The sequence below is a fragment of the Narcine bancroftii genome, chromosome 14, assembly GCF_036971445.1.
Source record: "Narcine bancroftii isolate sNarBan1 chromosome 14, sNarBan1.hap1, whole genome shotgun sequence".
Taxonomy (NCBI): Eukaryota; Metazoa; Chordata; class Chondrichthyes; order Torpediniformes; family Narcinidae; genus Narcine; species Narcine bancroftii.
This window is the reverse complement of record NC_091482.1, coordinates 53,508,820-53,519,384: the sequence shown is the minus strand read 5'-3', so window position 1 is coordinate 53,519,384 and position 10,565 is coordinate 53,508,820.

Genomic DNA, 10,565 nt, shown 5'->3' with positions numbered 1-10,565 from the left:
AGGGGATTTGATAGAGGTATTTAAGATTATGAAAGGGATAGACAGAGTGGATGTGGATAGACTATTTCCGTTAAGAGTAGGAGAGATTGAAACAAGAGGACATAATTTAAGAGTTAAGGGGCATAGGTTTAGAGGTAACATGAGGGGGAACTTCTTTACTCAGAGAGTGGTAGCGGTGTGGAACGAGCTTCCGGGAGAAATAGTGGCGGCAGAGTCAATTTTATTATTTAAGAAAAAGCTGGACAGGTATATGGATGAGAAGAAGGTGGAGGGTTATGGTCATTGTGCAGGTAGGTGGGACTAGAGAGGAGTGTTTGGTTCGGTGTGGACTAGAAGGGCCTAATGGCCTGTTTCCGTTCTGTAATTGTTATGTTATATATGTTATATGAGGGTTGGTGCGAGAACACAGCCTTGCTTCACGCCATTGTTAATGGAGAAGGGTTCAGAGAGCATGATGCTGAACCAAGCCATGAAAGACCCCAACAATGAAGACGCTGTTTACATCCGGTACCGCACGGATGGCAGTCTCTTCAATCTGAGGCGCCTGCAAGCTCACACCAAGACACAAGAGAAACTTGTCCGTGAACTACTCTTTGCAGACGATGCCGCTTTAGTTGCCCATTCAGAGCCAGCTCTTCAGCGCTTGACGTCCTGCTTTGCGGAAACTGCCAAAATGTTTGGCCTGGAAGTCAGCCTGAAGAAAACTGAGGTCCTCCATCAGCCAGCTCCCCACCATGACTACCAGCCCCCCCACATCTCCATCGGGCACACAAAACTCAAAACGGTCAACCAGTTTACCTATCTCGGCTGCACCATTTCATCAGATGCAAGGATCGACAATGAGATAGACAACAGACTCGCCAAGGCAAATAGCGCCTTTGGAAGACTACACAAAAGAGTCTGGAAAAACAACCAACTGAAAAACCTCACAAAGATAAGCGTATACAGAGCCGTTGTCATACCCACACTCCTGTTCGGCTCCGAATCATGGGTCATCTACCGGCACCACCTACGGCTCCTAGAACGCTTCCACCAGCGTTGTCTCCGCTCCATCCTCAACATCCATTGGAGCGCTTACACCCCTAACGTCGAAGTACTCGAGATGGCAGAGGTCGACAGCATCGAGTCCACGCTGCTGAAGATCCAGCTGCGCTGGATGGGTCACGTCTCCAGAATGGAAGACCATCGCCTTCCCAAGATCCTGTTATATGGCGAGCTCTCCACTGGCCACCGTGACAGAGGTGCACCAAAGAAAAGGTACAAGGACTGCCTAAAGAAATCTCTTGGTGCCTGCCACATTGACCACCGCCAGTGGGCTGATAACGCCTCAAACCGTGCATCTTGGCGCCTCACAGTTTGGCGGGCAGCAACCTCCTTTGAAGAAGACCGCAGAGCCCACCTCACGAACAAAAGGCAAAGGAGGAAAAACCCAACACCCAACCCCAGCCAACCAATTTTCCCTTGCAACCGCTGCAATCGTGTCTGCCTGTCCCGCATCGGACTTGTCAGCCACAAACGAGCCTGTAGCTGACGTGACTTTTTACCCCCTCCATAAATCTTCGTCCGCGAAGCCAAGCCAAAGAGAGAATATATGTTATATGTTATGAATAACCAATGTTCCAAGGTTGAACACTTCATCAAGCCCTTTATATCTTGAAGGTCTCAAGCTCAAAATGTTGGTTATGTATCTTGTGACAGATTATATCATATATGATATTGTATATAGATATGTTTTTGAAAATAGCTTGAGAGAGTAGTGTAGGTCAGAAACAAACACTTCACAAAACAGATGTCATTTAAGATGCAAGATCTCTGCTCAAACCAGACACTCTGTGCCCAGGACCTTTGTAAAGACAATGGAAACAGCTTTGCTGAAGGTTTTCACAAGGAGGTGCAAACAAAAGAACCCGAGCTCAAGAAACTTCAGAAGCAGGTGGATTATTATTGTTTTCAAAGCAACAGTTGAACTGGATCAAGCTTGGATCCTGTCCCATAATCTGTCTGGTTGCAGTTTGCTGTTCTAAGAAGGTCATGTGGCTTTGCAAGGTGGGGGGGCGGAGGGCAAGAAGAGAGAAAGGGAGAGAGATATTCTGCAGTCATAGCAAGCTGGCAGGTTGTTGAAACCCCATTTTAAAGACAGGTTGTGAGTTCGGAGTTCAGCCTGTTAAAAACCATTGTGGGCCATACAAAAGGAAATGGCTGGCTGGAGTGTTTCACCTGAAATGATGGAAACAAAGGAACTCTGTGGTGACCTGCAGGTTATCATTTGGAAAACTCTAATGGGGCAAGTTTCTTTAGCAAGACACTGAAGTGGCTGATCAGAAAGAATCAATTTGCGTGTGTCCAATGAGCAATGAATCTCTCTCTGAAACCAACAAAAACCTTCCTGAGCAGTAACCATTTAAGTACCAGTGCTTAGTGAAAATTTATATATGTTAAATTCTGTGCACAGTATAAGAATTGCCTGACACTGGTCAATTTGGAGGAGTGAGAAATTAGATTGAACCATGAATCAAAGAACTTTTCTGAACTTTATACACATTACATACATGTGCGCTTAGAATTAGAAGGGGGTCAAGTTGAGTTAGTGATGGTAAGTTGAGGTTTGATCCTGTTTTTATGTTTAAAGAAAATTAAGAACAACTTTTGTTTGCGTGGCTGCGTGTCTTGGTGAATGTCTATGGCTGCTGGGCTTTGGGATCCTCTGGGCCTGTAAATCGTTATCTTTGGTCCATAAAGTACACTGTTGGACTTGCTGAGTTTCTCCAGCATTGTGCTGCAGTGCTGATATTGTGAAAGGGTTATTTTTGGTGCTCCAGGCTATAACTCTTGGGTATCATATGCGCAGAGACACTTGTAATTATAGCTCTCTGCAATCACATTGAACAGCTAGTGCAGGCCTCCATTCTGTGCTGCTGTACAGCAACCAATCTTTTCAGACTGATATTCCTTGCATCCAATAACATCCGTAACCTAAAGCTATTGTTAGCCATAGATTCATGTCAGCAGTATCAAAGAGGTGATTGCTAACAATTCATTTCATATCTGACCCTCATGTGCCCTGATATTTGACTCATATCAAATGTCATTAGGCGTGTTTCTAAACCTATACTTTTGAGGTAAAGAGTGATGACACATGGCAACCCAGTGTATCATCTAGCCCCAAGAAATATTTTAGTAAAAAGCATCTTTCACAAGAAATAGCTTCTTGCCCTCTAACCCACTGTTAATGATGACCTTTAAGCGAGAGGCATGGCTAGACTGTAAGAGATTTTTAGCTGCAGGGAGTGGCATTGATCAGGTGGTATACTAGTAATCTTCTCTACCTGAAGGCTATCAAATTTATATCTAAAAAAGAAAACATCTTGTCGGTGTTCAGAAGGGGTTTTGTAGGTCTATCCCTTTGCAAACAGTTTGACAGATTTATTGAGTTAATTATTAATTTAGGTCAGTTTCATTTTTTTTTATGGAGGGAGTGTTAAAGCTGTAAAAACAGCAAATACGATGACCTTTATTGTACAATTATTTTTCAACAAAACTACCACTTATCAAGTAAGATTACGGACCAATCCTTTTTGTCAAATTTAATCGGAAACATTTCCACAAATTAGGTTATATGTAGATTTCCATCAGAAAATTGACATTCAGATTTTCATTTTATTAAAACCATGATTGTAACCTTAACTGACATCATAATTTTTTAAAATAATCTAGTCCAGCATCTTCATGGGCTCACGCACCTCAAATTTGGCCAAACTAATGAGGTTCATGACATAATCCTGTTATACTATTAACTGGAGGAGAACAGCAACAAGACACCAAAGTCACATTCATATCTATTATCCATTGACAAAGATTTTAAAATTGGCATATTTTCTACCAGAATTGCAAGGCTTAAATTTTTTGCTATCATATTTGAAGCTGAGTCAAAAGCTGGAAGTTTAGTCCATAAGACACAGGGGCAGAATAGGCTATCCAGTCCATCGAGTCAGCCCCGCCATTCCATCAACAGTTGATTTATTTCCCATCTCAGTCCCACTGCCCATAACCTTTGATGCACTGGCTAATCAAGAACCCATCAATCTCTGAGTTAAATACACCCAATGATCTGGACTCCACAACCCTCTGTGACAACAAATCCCACAGATTTCCCACACTCTGGCTGAAGAGATTCCAACTCACCTCTGTTCTCAGTAGACGCCCTTCAATCTTGTCCTAGATGCTCCCACCATGGGAATCAACCTTTCTCCATCTACTCCTTTAACATGGATGCTAGTCTAAAATTATTCATAACAGTGAACAAAAAAAATCAAAAACAAATGGTAGAAGCCCAAGTACTCAATCATGATAAAGAGATGAACAATTCTAGTTCATGCAACAGGAGGCACAGCTGACAATGAGGTGAAGGAAGTTGGGGATGCATTAGGTGATGAAACCCACTGATTAGTGCTAATTGGTAAATTAAGTGCCCAAGTTGCTTAACCTAACAATGCAACTGGCATTTCCTTTCACTGAAATTAATAGGAATCAACAAAAAAACATATTCTCATTGATTTTTCTTTAGGAACATTAAAAATATTCTTCCCAACAGGGGAAGATGAACTGCTCCAAGAGGGAAAATAAAATCAAAGTTGCTCCTATTCCAACTTCAACTACAAATGTTAACACATTTGCAATAGTTAGCAGGATAATGGGCTATCAAAATGTACTGCGAGATAGTGAAAACCTGTTCAAAAAGTTGGCCAGCATTAAAACTGTTTTGTTTCTAATTTGGAGAAGAAAAAAATCTCTCAATCCAAGTCTTTCAATCAAATCAGGATACATCATGTGAAGGAAGAATTGTATTGAGGCCCACAATTCCAGTTGTTATCAAAGTTCTTAGTTTGGTCAACATTTGGTCAACAAGGGGTCAGCAGTGGAGAGTGTCAAAAACTTCATAATCCTGGATGTCAATCCTCAATGCAATCAGAAGAAGAGTGAATCCTCAATGCAATCAGAAGAAGACTCCCAGCAGCTGTATCTCGTGAGGAGTTTGGGGAGAGCATTCTGTCTAGTTGTATCACTGCCTGGTGTGGAGGTGCCAATGCCAATGCAAAGGACAGCAAAAAAGCTCCATGGAAATGTTAACTCGGCCTGCAACATCACGGGCACCAGTCTTCACTCCATCGAGGCCATCTGCAAGAGGCGATGTCTTAAGAAAGCAGGCTCCATCCTCAAGGACCCTCACCACCCAGGCCATGCCCTCTTCACATTGCTCTGATCATGAGGGTGGTACAGGAGTCTGAACACCAACACTCAACTCAGCTACTTCCCTTCTGCCATCAGATTTCTGAATGGAAAGTGAACTACAGACACTACCTCACTTTCTCCTAGTGACATGTTCATGACAATAAATTCTGACTGGTCTTGGAGGACCTGATATTAACCAATCAAAGCATTCCTGAATAGAGGCCAATTTTTTGAGGCCTAGAGTTTTTTCAAGTGTATGGTTATCTGCATAATACAACCAAACAAAACTGTGTTCTCCAGTCCTCAGTGAAAAACAAGCAGACATACAACAATACAATTCAAATGCAGGACAAGCATTCATATCTACAAATATATGAATACTGTTTCATGAATATGAAAGTCTCAGATGGTTAGTGTGAGCAGTTCCTTTGGTCATTCAGCATTTTCACTGCTTGTGGGAAGAAGCTGTTCCTGGGCCTGGCAGTGCTGGCTCTGATCCTCCTGTATCTCTTTCATAATGGGAGCAGATGAAAGATTCTGTGTGTGGGGTGGAAGGGGTCCTCAATAATTTTGCGTGCCCTCTTTCAGACAATGATCCCAGTAGATCACGTCATTATGGGGGAAGGAACTGCCACTCTTATAATTCTCTGATCCATTTCTGAACAGCAATTGCACCGCACTGTGATTCAGCCAGCCAGGGTGCACTCGTTAGTGCTCCTATAGAAGTTTGACATAATGGTGACTGATAGTCTTGCCCGCCTCAGTCTTCTCAGGAAGTGCAATTGCTATTGTGCCTTCCTGACAAGTGAGGAGATGTTGTGTGACCACAATAGGTCACTAGTTAAGTGAATTTCAAGGAACACTCTCCACTACAGAATTATTGATGTGCAATGAAGGGTGGTCGTTCCTGGTCCTCCTGAAGTCCATGATCATCTCCTTCACGTTCTACCAAGGCTATGCTGAGCCATTTCAGTGGGGAGTAGCTCATTAAATCTTACTTCTTTTCTAGTTCCTCGGGACCAAGTGTGATTTCCACTCCTTCCTGGGGAACCCACAATTTCAGTCACAGTTGCTTGATGAATTCGTAGTTTGGAATTGGTACACTCCTGCTTCCATTTCTATGCCCTCTGAAAAATGGACACAATTTCCTTCATATCATCCAAGATTATCCATTTTCATTTTGAACTGCACGAGTCAGAAATTCCCAAATGACAGTAAAGAGGTTACACGTTTCCCAGGAGACCTTGAGAAAAATCATTGATTTTTTTTTTCACCTGGCAATCTCTTGTCAAGGCACAACTCAAAAGAATCATTTTTTTTAAAAAAAAGGAAGTCTAATTTTCAGACACATGCAAGACGGCACCTGTCCACTGAAACCGACAGAATGTAATTGAGGCCTGGATGCTCATGCTGTTGGCCTGAGAGAGCATCCCGACGTGGGTTCATTTATTCTGCCCGTAGAGTGCAAGGACCTATGAAGGATGCACTCGTAACGTCTCCAGTTGTCAGCTTGGTGTCACACTATACTTTGTAAACCTTGAACAGTCTTTTTCAAGAGGACATATTCCAAAATAAATATGTCCAATTCTGACTCCACATCCACACAAAAGCAAATAAAAGCTGTTTGAAATCCAAACAATTTGGAATTGTCCTCTAATGTTATTTAAATCCAATTTTTCAATGACAAATTTTACATTTTTAACATTTGCACCATAAACAACCAGGTTTCCTGAACAATACCTGCTTTCCAGTCTAATTTCTTTCATCACCCTGAAGCTCTTGAAAAGTATTTTTCCGCTTCACTGTTTCTTTCTACACAGATTTATCCGACTGAAGGCAGTAACACCTTTCTCCATCAAGTTTGAACCCTTGCTACCCAATTAACCTACAACCCCCATAGGTTTTGCAGGGCAGAAGAAAACCTATCCCCCAGAGGAAACTCACACAGACTTGAGGAGAGTGTACAAACTCCTTAAAGGCAGCACCAGATTCAAATCAGGATCTCAGGCGCAATAATAGCATTGCGCTAACCGATTCACTAGCTGTGTTGCTCATGCTTGTATGTTTGTCCCATGTTTTATGCAACAATTAAAATGTACAGTTTTACTTCTCACAACATTGATCCTTGAAAACAAAAATTGAGGGTCTTCTTTTATTTTTAAATTGCTTCTATATCAGGACGTATGTATCGATCTTGTTGAGCTTATTGGCTTAACTGAGTACAACTGTATAGTGTGTTACTGAAGAGGCATGCGGAAGGTCAGGAAGAGGGGGAAGGCTGTTTCCTGAAGGACTGTTTGGAATCTGTTTGGCCTTTATGACAATATTATTATTTTATCATTAGTTTCTGGTAGAGACCAGAAATTCTCAAGATATTGAGGGAGATTTTACATCATGACCTGTAAATGAATGGTCTTGTGCCATAGGTAATTAATGGATAATGGAGCCTTCAGGATGAAGAAAATAAATACATTTATATTTTCAACTCTTTAAAGAGGTGCATCTTAATTTTGTTATTTTTAAATTTTAAATTTAAATGTACAGCATGGTAACAGGCCCTTCCAGCCCACGAGACCATGCCGCCCAATTACACTGAATTCACCTACAACCTTGGTACGTTTTGAAGGGTAGTCATAAACCGGAGTCCCCAAGGAAAACCCACATTAGACACGAGGAGAACGTACAAACTCATTACAGACAGCCTGGTCCTGATCTTTGGCGCTGTAACAGCATTGTGCTAACCACTACATTAATAATGAAACCAAATATATCTTTAGTTTGAGTTTAGAAGAATAAGTGATGACTTTATTCAAACATTTGAAATCCTGAGAGGGTTAGCCAGGGTAGAAGTTGGAATGCTTTCACCAGTGGGGCAAGTCATAAACAATGTTATAAAAATAAGGGGCAGATCATTTAATACAGAGAAGCTTCTCTATGGGTCGCTAACATTTGAAATTCTCTTCTCTGAACAGTACCGAAGGCCCGGTCATTAGATATATTTAATGTGGAGATAGATAAATATTTGAAAAATTAATGAATTGAGGGTTTTAGTCAAGAAGAGTGGAGGCCAGCACAGCCTTGTGTATGACCCCACCCTGCCCACCTGCAGACTGGAGGAACAACCCCAGATTTTGCATCTGGGCACTCTCCAGCCAGATGGCATGAACATTGACTTTACTGCTTTCCATTAAAACCTGCTCGCCTTTTATTTCCGCACTCCCCCTTTTCCCATCTTTCCAGTTCATCTACACACCCAGCCATCCCTCCTCCCCTCAAAGCTGCTGCCACCTCTCTCCTTTCTACCCCTATCATCTCCTGCCTTTGCCACCCCCCCCCCACCCATTCTTTTGTTTGAGCATCTTCTCACACTTTGACAAAGGGCTTCAGCACGAAACATTGGTTATGTATCTTTACCCTTTGCTCGATAAAAGATACTGTTTGACCTGCTGAGTTCTTCCAGCATTTTTATTGTGTTATTTTACTTCAACCACAGTGCCTACAGAATTTTGTGATTTACTCCTTGACGCCAGCATAGATCAGCCATGATGATATTGAATGTTAGGTCAGGCCTGAGGTGGCCTATTCCAGCTCCTATTTCTTTAGTTTCCATTTTGGTTAATTCGTATAAAAAGTACCAAGGATTCAAATAAGCTTTGTTCCTTTGAGTCCAAACAAAGCTTAAGTTACAGAGGAGCATTCAAACTCTGCTGAGAATGAATGCTTATCTTGAAATTAATTCTAACGAAACTTCTTATGGAATCCCAGAAACTTTAGTGGCAATTTGGCAATGAAACCCACAGCAATACCTTCATGCCATGCCTGTTTTCTATATGCATACTTCAGGCATTTGTTCTCACAGATGAAGCTTTCAAGACAGAGTTGTTTGCAGGCATTCCAAATTCCAATGAGAAGCAATCAGGCATAGCATCACACAGAGAATCCAGTTACCATGTTGCTGGTATCAGTTGACATCTGCAATTATAATAACTCAGGCAACATTCTCAATGTTGGCCATTGTCACCTTTCATAAGGTAGTTTTCAAGGTGTTGTACAGAACTTTTCAAGAGCACAAATTCAAGATTATTTTAGTGTCACATATTAAAACAGAAAATGTGATATTACACAAAATGCCCTTTAGTCTACCGTAAGACAGACAAATATTTGCTATCAGCAAAAAAAAAAGCTTAGTGCCCCTTACAGCCAGCAAAAGAGAATTGCCCCACAACATCGATGACTTCAACTCCTGCGCTCCTAGAATCTCTGCAGCCATACAGTCTTCAGTCCGAAACATCAGCCTCCCCGAGTACCAGATGCACACCACTTACAAGATCAGAAAACCTCCAGAGTCCTCACACATCCTGGTTCTGATGCTTCTCTAATCAGTCTTACACCAATTTAATCTGGAAAAGTATGGAAAGGCAACTGAAAGCCAGTCTCTAAACTAACAGTTTTCAAACTTTTTCTTTCCACTCACATACTGCCTTAAGGAATCCCTATTACATCAGTGCTCTGTGATTAGTAAGGGATTAATTAAGGTGGTATGCGAGTAGAAAGAAAAAGTTTGAAAACCACTGTTTTATTCATACCTAAATGACTCATTATGTGCATGGTTTCAGAACTCCAAAAGAAATGGGCCAACAATTTTTCTTAGCAAACTATTTCTCTCACATACCACCTTAAGCAATCTCTTAGTAGTCAGAGAGGACCCATGGCATAGGGATTACTTAAGGTAGTATGTGGGTGGAAAGAAAAAGTTTGAAAGCCACTGTTTTAATTTACCTAAATGACTCATTATGCGCACGGTTTCATCACTCCAAAGGAAAGGGGCCAATGACAATTTTTCTCAAGCAAAATATTTCAGTAACAATTGGGTCTGGAGCAGTGATTCTCAACCTTTCCTTCCCACTCACATACCACCTTAAGCAATCCCTTACTAATCACAGAGGACCTATGGCATAGGGATTATTTAAGGTGGTATGTCAGTGGTAAGAAAACCACTACTCTAAACTAAGTTTTCTGAGTCCTGACATCCAATTGTAGTCAAAGGAATTTCCTCCTTGAGCATTTAATACATAGCAAAATCTGTGAGCCACAGCTGAGTGTTCAGCTAGGAGAGGGAGGGCATTGGATAGCCAAGTCACCTTTAGCCAGGTTTCATTTAGTCAACACTCAAGCAAAGGGCCAAGATATTGAACCCAAACAGAGCAAGGTTGATTCAATCCCTTGGGATCAGAGATGAAAGAGATGGAGGGTATAGCCCCTCAGGAAGCTTCTAAATATCATGTCACTACCAGACTTAATAATAATGATACTGGACAGAAAAGAATAAATCAAAC